The 10,539-nt window shown below is 40.3% G+C and overlaps 1 long non-coding RNA gene across 1 annotated transcript in view; it reads left to right on the forward strand.

The window, feature by feature from the left end:
- The window catches only part of LOC142070648 (uncharacterized), a 42,773-nt gene extending 33,383 nt beyond the window's left edge, over positions 1-9,390 (forward strand). The window contains exon 3 of the long non-coding RNA XR_012666592.1: positions 9,271-9,390. This is a non-coding gene — a long non-coding RNA (uncharacterized LOC142070648). The remainder of the gene's footprint in view (positions 1-9,270) is intronic.
- The last annotated feature ends 1,149 nt before the right edge of the window (positions 9,391-10,539 follow it).

Raw genomic sequence — 10,539 nt, forward strand, 5'->3', positions numbered from 1 at the left:
CTGAGAGGCTTGGGATTTTGGTTCTCTACCTCTCCCCCAGCCCTGCTTTTCAGTCTTCCTCCTACCAAATAGCCCCAGCACCTGCTACTACTGATGCCCACTACTTTCCCAAACAGCTGCAGATTGAACCTCATCTAATTCTTGTCAGCTCCATTGTTGCCCACAAGATACTGAACAGCAGCTGTGAAATCTCAAATGGTCAGTTTTCACTCTGTTGCTGCTTTGGGGATCTTGAAGCAGCAGCAGAAGCACTGGGGCTGTCTGACTGCAGTCTTAGGAAGACAGCACTGCAATGGCTTACATTCTGTTCACAGCTGGAAGGTTTTCTGCATCACCATAAGGGCCAGAATCCTTAACATAAAATAAAAGAAAGGAAGCTTAGATTCTTCAGAAGCTGTTGGCAACCATCTGGGAAAATTTCTTACTTGCAGTGGATAAGTTAGTTTTTCAAGCTCTCTGTGAGGGTATTGTATGGAGTCAGTAGCAGATCAGTTTATAGTGAGAAGCATTTGTAGTTATAAACCATTAAGATTATAGCTAGGTTAAACATCAGCCTTTATACACTTAAAAACAACTCTTTATATTTTTAATAACATCTCTCCTCCTCATTAATGCCCCCAAACAAGTAAAAAATGCTTCTCGTTACCAAGGAAAACAAATATGGAGACATTTGGTAGATATGACGTACAAAACAAACAAAAAACACAGACCTTTTTATAAAAGTGAAGAACATCAATGTCGATGAGGGAGGCAAAGGCAGCTTTATACTACTTTTCCATGCCCACAATCCAGAGGTCAGCCATATGTTAAAGCAGCTTACAGGGCTGCTCTAACTTTCACAGCTAGAACAGTCTCCTAAGGACTGTTTCAATGGCAGAGAATTGATGCCCACTATGTAGATGGAAGAGATTTGACTATTTTGACCATAAGCCTTAGGCTTGGCTTCCCTTTAGAAGACTATAGCCCTATCTGTACTAGTAGAAAGCTAAACTGGTTCTGAAATGGGTTTCCAACTACTGTCAAGTCAGCGAGTCCACACTACTTGTCATGCCAGATGCTTGCTTAAGCACACATGTATCAAACAAAATTGCAATATGCAGATGCAGAATGTTCCATCTACTTTTATACCATGTGAATTTGAGGAACTCAGCTTGTAGCTTTGAGGGACACTATCAGATACTTGAGGCTATGTCTACATTACACTACAATAAATCACCCCCATGAGTGACATAAGTTACACCAACATAAGCACTCATCTGCACAGTGCTAAGTCGGTGTGGACAGCTTTTCCCACCAACATAGCTCCTGCCACTCACGGAGGTGGTTTTATTATGCCAACGGGAGAGCTCTGAGATGGGAGATGCATTGCAGCTGCACCACTGAGAACTTGACTTCAATGAGACTACTCATATGCTTAAAGTTAGACAAATGCTTAAGTACGTTGCTGAACTGGGGCCTAAAACTAATGTAACAGAGTGGAGAATCAGGTCCTTAATATTCTCTAATGCAGGGGTTCTCAACCCTTTTCTCTCTGAGGCTCCCAACAGCATGCTGTAAAAACTCCACGGCCCACCTGTGCCACAATAACTGGCTTTCTGCATATAAAAGCCAGGGCTGGCATTAGGGGGTAACAAGCAGGGCAATTGCCTGAGGTCCCACACCACCGGGGCCCCCGCAAAGCTAAGTTGCTCACGCTTCAGCTCTGGATGGTGGGGCTCAGGGCCCCGGACTTCATCCCCATGCAGTAGGGCTTCAGCTTTCTGCCCTAAGCCCCGGCAAATCTTATGCCAGCCATGCTTGACAGCCCCCCTGAAATCTTCTCGCAGCCCCCCAGGGGGCTTCAGACCCCTAGTTGAGAATGCTCGAATGTACTGTTAGTAATGACTGGGTTTTTTTTTACATGTGACTTTTAATCTGACAGTATTCCCCTTAGTCACATCTGAGATAAAGCCCTTGGGCTCTCCTGTGCTTGCTGGAAGAACAGGTATAGCATTTTAGTCAGCCTGGATACCAATGTAATGTGAGCCAGTTCATTGTGCTCTCTACAGGGCCTTTGGCCATTTGTCCTAATGCTAATTCTTTTTCCTTTTGCATTCTGATGTACTGATTTCAGTTGTATGCAGTGTAGCTGTAGCCCTGTGGATCCCTGGATATTAGGGAGACAAGGTGGGCGAGGTAATATATTTTATTGGACCATCTTCTGTTGGTGAGAGAGAGAGAAGCTGTCGAAGTACACAGAGCTATTCTTCAGGTCTGGGGAAAGGAACTCCCAGCGTCTGTTCCACCTTGCATTTTGCTATGACCCTGGGAGTCCCTTTCCCCAGACCTGAAGAAGAGCTCTGTGTAGCTCGACAGCGTCTCTCTCTCTGACCAACATAAGCTGGTCCAATAAAAGCGATTACCACATCCACCTGACTTTGCCTCTCTGATTTCAATTTTGTTTACTTTGTTATGCTGAAGACCCTGATCTTTCAGTCCTTAGGCAAAACTCCCATGGAATTTTTTCGTGCTTGAGGACTGCAGGGCTGGAGCCAAAGGCCCAGACTCAGGTCTGAATAGAAACCCAGAGCAACTTGATTGGCTTGAACGGCCTTACTTTGGGTTTACACTGGTATCACAGAGAGCAGAATCTGGTCCAAAATGTAAAAATAAATAGTACCATTAATGAATTACTAACAGTAGATTGTTTTCTAATACCTCCTTTCATTCAGAAGGAATCAACAGAGTTTTAAAGAATGTACCTATCACTCATCAAAGACCTGATCCAACTCCTGTTATAATCAGTGGAAAGACTCTCATTGACTTCAGGCAGTATTGGGTTGGGCGCTAAGTGAACACATTATTATACGCATAATGACATATGCTGTGGGCTTCATTTTCAGAGGCGCTGAGCACCTGTACCTCCAATGACTGCTGAAAATCAACCTCTATATGAATACTGAATTAGGGGTGAAGAAAAGGGTCAAGAATAGGTGTGTTTGACCTTAAAAATGTTGCACTCCTATAAAGAATTATAGGATCTCTATCTGCACTAACTGTACTCTAATGATAACTAAAATGCTTATATAGATAAATGAAGTGACCTTACACATTTCTCCTATGCATGTGCACTATTTATCTTCCCTTGACTAAGACAGTACAGAACGTTACCAACAACTTTCCTGCCTTTAGTATTCTATCACCCTTTGGGAGCATTCTGATCAGTGTGACAGACACTGCTGAATTACAAGATGGTTACAATGTATAAGTTTGTTGCAGTATATCAGAGACATTTTCCTTTCTTCTTCTTACAAACTACACCAGGAGAAAGGAAATCATACAATCTGGTACTTTCCTAATACCATTTTTTATTTTGGCTTCAATTTAGACAGTTTCTTTTCACCTATCATTCATGTAGCATGGAATTTTAATTTTTTTCTTTGTTCAGTACACATATAAATATCAGATTTAAAGGACAAAATTATTGTCTCAGTTACACCTGTGTAAATCTAGAGTAATTTGATTTATTATTAGCTTTATTAATATTACCTATTCTTATTATTTTATATAGTGCCATGTTCATGCATGGAGCTGTACATATCAGTAAATTTCTTAAGGAAAAGGTATAATTTCTTGCCCACACTATGACAGTGGAAGTTGAAGTCCATGGAGATACTTCAGACCTATGCTGGTGTAAATCATGGCAGAATTTGGCCTGAAATGGTTCAAAATTCTATATCAAATAGAATTATGTTTTACAATCAAGGATTCACATGGGAAATATGTATATCTTCTAACAAAGACATTTATTTGCCTGTAAAACTCCTTATATGCATGGCTCTACATAAATAATAATACCAAAATCTGAAATAAAATTAAATATTGCTATATTATTTCCTGTTCATCTAAACCTGGGTTGCACTGTTACAGCATCAATTCGGCTGAGCGTTATGAAACATAAATACATTAATTCAAAGCATAAAACCCAATGTAGCTTACTACTACTGAAACAGAAATGTGGTACTTACAGATTTTGTCTAAACTGGACAGTTGAACAGTCCATCCTATTCCAAGGCAGCCAGCAAAGCAAACCAGCTGAATTAGCTTCATTGCTGTAATGTGAAGGGATTAATCCTACTTGGTGGACAACTGAGAAGTTTTTTGGTCTATAGATGTTCTGCCTTGGAAAAGTGGGAGGGATTTGCATTCATTAAACAGGTACATGGAAGGGGGATGGGAGAAAAGGAGGAGAGGAGACAAGGGAGAGGCATGTACTAGATAAAGCTGCAATTCTTGTCACACAGTGAGGCAACAACATGGGTGTAAAGGTAATGGGAACTTTAAGGACTTCATCCAGTAAAGGGCTTACAGTAGGAGCTTAAGTCCTTTCCTGGATCTGGGCCTAAATGCTCAAGAGAGCAGTGAGAGGACTTCTGCCCACTGGCGATGACCAGCCTGCTCAGAGAGCTTTGCATGAGAAATAATTTCTAAATGACATTCAGCTAACGGATCGATTTCATAGAGAAAATCACAACCCAATTTCATCTTTACATGAAATAGAGAAAAGATGCTTGTGTTAAAGATGATGCACACAGCTGATGTAAAACACATACTGATGAAATAATAACCTACCCAAAACTCTCAGTTTCTTTCCATAAGGCACCCACGGAGAAGAGGAAAGATAAGTGAAAGGTAAAAGAGAACCTATAGTCTCTAGGAGTCAGCATTCTAATAGCGGGGCCCTTTGGTTTAGTTAATTTCAGTCAATTTGAGAGGATGAGCTGTATCCTTTACTCCACTATACATACTGTATCATTTTTCTGGGGAGTGGAAGGGGCAAGATTAGTCATTTTTATAATGCAGGGACCCAGGATCTTATCCAGGGCTCCTTTAGGTTTGCCCTCAAAACATTAACATAATCAGATCTTTATACAGTAGATATGAGAAAGTAATAAATTACCCACTTCACAGATATGTATTCCTACAGCTTTCAAAGAAAAGGTGGGACAAAATCGATCTAGTAAGCAAGAAGGTTTTTCTCAATATATTATACCGTAGTCTGTAAGAGTAGCTTCTATAAACTTTATGCTCAAGAGTGTGGTGAACCCAAGGTACATCAACTTTATTTTTGGAGGAAATAATATCCCCATTTTCTTGAATCCCTGAATATTGCTATAAACTAGGAGGAGTGAGGAAGCCTGGATGACATATACTCCAATCCCCCAGGGAAAACTGAGGCGTTGGAGGCTATTGCTTAGAATTTCCTACTAGATTTTTGATGAAACTGAACATAGAATAAAAGTCAAATGTTCCTGTCCACTTTTGGATCAAGAATACTAACCTTAGCTAGGACCTTCAAGCTAAGTGGTGCTGTATGTAGGCATTGGTGTTGGAGATTCATGAGTAAATGGAACTGAGTAAATGGTAGTCTACCCTCTGAGTCTGTAATGAATTGTTGCCTGATATGTCTTTCAGATAAGAGGTGAAAAACAAGAAATCCATTTCTGGTCAATTAGGACAACATGACACAAAACAGAAGTGTTAATTCCAGTGCACTAGCCAAATTCAAGTGTGAATAATGTCATTTTGTTCATGTAAATTCCATCGAGAGTATCAATTGGCGAAATGGTTATTAAGAGTTATTTGTATTGTGGTAGTGCCTTTGGGGCCTCACTCAGGGATCGGTGGCCTGTTGTGCTAGGCAGGGGCAGGTGAAAGCACCACGTAACAGGAAGACAGTTATGATAAGTGTAATAAGCAGCAGTCACAGTACACTAGCTACCTCTCCATTGTCACAGTTTTGTAGGTCTTTTCCTGCATAGGTCTTTTCCTCTTAAAAATCTGTAGTGTGGTATGATGTAGTGCTGCGAGCAAAGAATGTCTGCCACATTCCACTCCAGAGCTGGCTGCATTCCAATGGTGGGTGGGTGGAGTATGAGGTCTATAAATCATTTTTGAGATGTCTCTGGAAGAACAGTGTTGTGTAGCAAATATTATTTTTCAGCTCTGGTTAACTCTCTCTATATAAACACAATGAGCTAGCAGCTGTTCTAACTGGCAGTTCCAGATGGTCATAGTTCATTCAGATTTCAGATTGGTTGCTCTTTAGCAGGTTAATTACCTTCCCAACTTGAGACCTTTTTTTTTTTTTTTTTTTAGGGACATGGTTCATGTCAAGTCTTAATAGGAGAGCAGCAATGTGTGGATCTGACCATAGAGCTTTGTTAATATTTTAACCTTATGACTTAAATGTTGGGCTAATGGTGCCTCTGTGGCATCAGCATGTGGATTGCTCAATCAAATTCCATCCATAAATCCTAACTGGAAAGAAGTGCAGACTGTTCCAGACATTCCTTTAAAACTGGTTTCCTGGGGAATGAAAATAGGTACAGTTTGGTCTTTCAAATGGAAAACCCTGAATTTACATAGTACGTTGGGAGGGAAACCTCTGCCTTCCCATTCAGCATACAACAGACTGCTGCTCCTGGTGTGTACTGTAATACCACATAATCTTTGGTCTATAATTCCTGTAATTTAAAACATGAATCTGCTGCATTCAGGGAGTTCCTTTTTTCCATAGCCCAGATAAAAGCATGAGACATAATTGCTACTCAATGATTTTATTATGCTCATTTAGGCATTTAGCCCTTGCAGGTAAATACATTGAACATCAGAGCATTTCTTCAAGGAGCAACATCAGCACGTGGACTGAATGTGGACAGACATGAATGTTGTTTTCTTTCTAAGGGGTCGAGGAGAAGACCCTGCAATAACTCACAAATTGAGAACAGTATGGTTTCTGAAGGAGCAGCTGAAGAAGGATTTAAAAATAATCTCCAAATCTACTCCATCCTTGGTTTGTTGGCTGAGATTGGGGACAAAATGTGAGATGGTGCTAACTTTGCTTTGAATGCACTGAGACTAACAAACTCATCTCACAGCCTCGTGACTGACAGAGTCTAGTAACAACTTTCGGTCACAGCCAACGTGGGCTGGATAAGAACTGGTGATTTGTGGGAGAGATGAAAGACTAATTATCCCATTATCATTTCACATAGCCATATAGTACCCCAGCAGGATATTCTCGGGAGCAGGGCCAAGAGAGTCTAGTTCTACCAGACAAATGTTGCAAGGAAGGATAAGATTCAAGAAGGAAGAGACGGGGGGAAAAAAGCTGCCACTATCTGACCAGGATCCCAGATCTGAAATTGTTGACCTAGGTTCTATGTCTAGGTGCCTACTGTCATATTACCTAAGTGTCTCTGTAGTTTTTGAATGTTGATCCTGCACCCAACTGGGACCCAACACAGAATGTGTAGACACCATACAGTGACAGCTAACTGAAAAACCAATGCCAGTAGCTCAATAAAAGATGATTAATGTTTTGTATTGCAATAGGTCTCAGAGATCCCTGATCAGGATCAGAGCCCAGTGCTAGGTACTGTGCAAACACATAAAGATTCCTCTGCAAAGTAAACAAGTGACAAATTCAGTTATATTAAATTCCAAAATAATCCCTAAAATACGAAAAAGGGAAACCGGATGGAAGAAAATAAAAATCAACAAAACTAACCAAAAGGCTCTAGTAACAAGGCTATATGCACTGGTGACAGCAGGATCTTCCTTCTAAACCTTAGCCAACTCAGTGCTCTCTGATGCACTGTCTTTGTAGCCCACATTTTAGTAGGTGACAATCCTAATGCAAACCAAGCGACATAATAATCCATTGTCTAACTGTAAAAATGTTTGAAACCACAAGTAAAACCTGCCTAGCCATCCCACCCATTCCTTCTCATTCCCCTGCCTTCCACACCCAAACTTTACAAGCTCCACAGACAAGTTTGGTCACATATCTGCTGGCTAATAGCTATGGCTGTAATTTTTAACCATAGCAAGTCTCAGGACAGAGAGTCTGTTGCACATGTTTAAGGCAATATTCCACAACATTCCAACTAGAGCCTGAACTGAGGGGACTTTAGAATTAGCTACATGAGGTGAATTTAATGCGCTTGACTTTCACCCTTAGAGATCGGAATTTGAATCTTGATTTTGGTTCCAGGCAAAAATATACTTTGTGGTCTCATCTTAGCACCCTTTTTTTTTTTATGTCTCAGTTTGCAGTGATTTAGCTTGACTGGCAGTCTCTGCACAGTAGAGCCCCAGGATTGGAATAGGATAGGAACTGAAAATCAGAACAGAAATGTCCTTATAGAACTGTGTTGGAAAACATAAGCAGCACATATCTGTACTGTGCTTGGCACAAAGTTAATGCAGTTAGGGTTATATTGGCGCCTTTGCAGAGGAGTCCTCAGAAGAAGGGATTATTCTCATTCCAGCACAATGGGGTCTCTATTCCAGCTGGGCCTTTATACTTTACCATAATATAAATATTTGTTGATAAAATGTGAGCACCACTTAAATCCTCAAAGGAAGGCTTAAGTGGTGCAGCATTTTGTAGATCTTGTACATCTTGACACTGATGTAATTTTGACCCTTAGCCTCAAACTTTTATAAACACTAAATTAATTCACAAATACAAATTATTCAAAAGTTAAACAAATGTAAGGAGAGAACAGAAAAGAAGAATTTCTTTAATTGAATCATGTTTACCATTGGAGTCTTTACCCCTACTGTCTTATCAGTGCTTTGGATATATCCTAAAAGATAGACAAATGAACAGCTACTTTCCTTAAATTGTCTCACAGAGCCCTGTCTGCACTGGAGAAAGGGACTGTTGCAATTTTATTGAACCAGTACCAGCTGTGACTCTGCTCAGTGCAGCCATGCTAATCATCCTGTTTTGCAGCACTCTCTACATGCATTGCACGGCCAGTGGGATAGGTGAGACTAACACAAAATTCCCAAAACAACAGTCAGGAGCCGATGCATAATGCCTCTGGTCTATACTGTATATTTGCACCTGCTTGCAGTATTAGTTTGTTCCAATGGATGCTGTCCAGGGCAAAAAATTGCACATGCACCAGGAGGGGCAGGAACTGTACTCTGCTGTATCCCCCCCACTTGGAATTGCCATGGAGAAGTATCACCTCCTTCCTCATCACAAGCTGCAGCCAACTGACTGACTGTGCAGGCTGGCCAATATTTGGAGCACAAGCAGGTTTGGGTAGGGATGCCTGAAGAGGTAAGGAGCGTAACTTTACTCCTTATGCTTTTTATTTGATTTTTTTTAAAAAACCTTTCAGTTGGTTTCATTAATTCTTGTGGATTTTTGTATTCGTGATGCACTTTTGTAGTTGCAATAACAGTTTCTCTCTCCCTTGTTTACTGTAGGTTTCCTAGACAGCAGTGGTCTAGGCCCATCCAGAAAGAGGACAATGTCCCTCTGATAGGCTCAGGAGGTTCCTCCATCCCCTTTCCTCAGCAAGGAACCAGAGATGAAAGGGAAACAAGTGAGTGGCTGGAGCAGAATGGGGGAGGTGCTGTGCAAGTGGCTTTGCTAAGTATCCTTTAATGACCTTATTCCGTGCCCTGTCATGATGGTTGTTAGGTCTGGGCACAGTCTTGAAATCAGTTGAGCGCCCTCATCTTCCATTTAAATCAGTATATAGTCATTTAAGATCTTGCAGGAAGCATTTATCACTTTGCAGGTGGAGCTACTCAATTGTTTTTTCAACTGAAAAATTTTCCCGTCAAAAAATTGGGTTGTTAGAATGTGAAATTTGTAGTAGAAAAATGTTATTTTCATCAAAATATTTTGACAGGAAATTTCAAAGCTAAACAAAAATTTTCATTTAGAATTGAAATCTTCATTTTGATTTTCAAGAAACAAAAATTTGTCAAAGCGTTGGGGTGTTTTTCCTCACTTTTGGGGGGATTCAGTGGAAGGATGGAGAGAGAATGTCATCTGGAGATTTTTTCATTCCCTTTTTCCTCTCTATAACTTCAAAATTACCTCAATTTTTGAAAATTTGCAGAAGGGCAGAGATTCCTTTTGCTACCCTAACTTTTCAAAAGTTGGAGAAGTTTGGAAAAGTTAGAGTGAAAAGAACAGAACATATGTGAGGGATACAAGGAGCAGGGGAAGACCTAGACATTCATGACATTTCATTCAGTAAGGAAAAAGGAAGAAAAGGGAAGGGTTTTAATTTTCAAAAAACATTAAAAATGTTTCATTTTGATTTTTCTTCAAAGAATGCAAAACATTTCAAATTAAAATTTTTTTGGGGGGGGGGACCCAAAACCAGGTCTTTCGACCAGCTCTACTTGCAGGATTGGGCCCTTTGGCTGAATGCAGCTTTCTACTAGATAGGAGCTTCAGTCTACTGCTCAATGGGTCTATTCCTTTACACAGATATTGGTAGAAAACCTGATAATTTTCATTCTATTACTAGACCTCGAATGACAGCTGTAAGTTAGTATTGAAATCTTGAGATATCTGTCATACAACTTATCTAAACAAAGCTAGGAAGAGTTTATTTTGGTAGCAAACTGAACTCAGAATGACTGAGATGGCATCTAATTTATTGAACTTAATACTTGCTATGTACAGTGCACATGAAGCTCTCAACTGTCCCTCAGTGTTGTAATTTGAGAGTACCT

The sequence above is a fragment of the Caretta caretta genome, chromosome 1, assembly GCF_965140235.1.
Source record: "Caretta caretta isolate rCarCar2 chromosome 1, rCarCar1.hap1, whole genome shotgun sequence".
Taxonomy (NCBI): Eukaryota; Metazoa; Chordata; order Testudines; family Cheloniidae; genus Caretta; species Caretta caretta.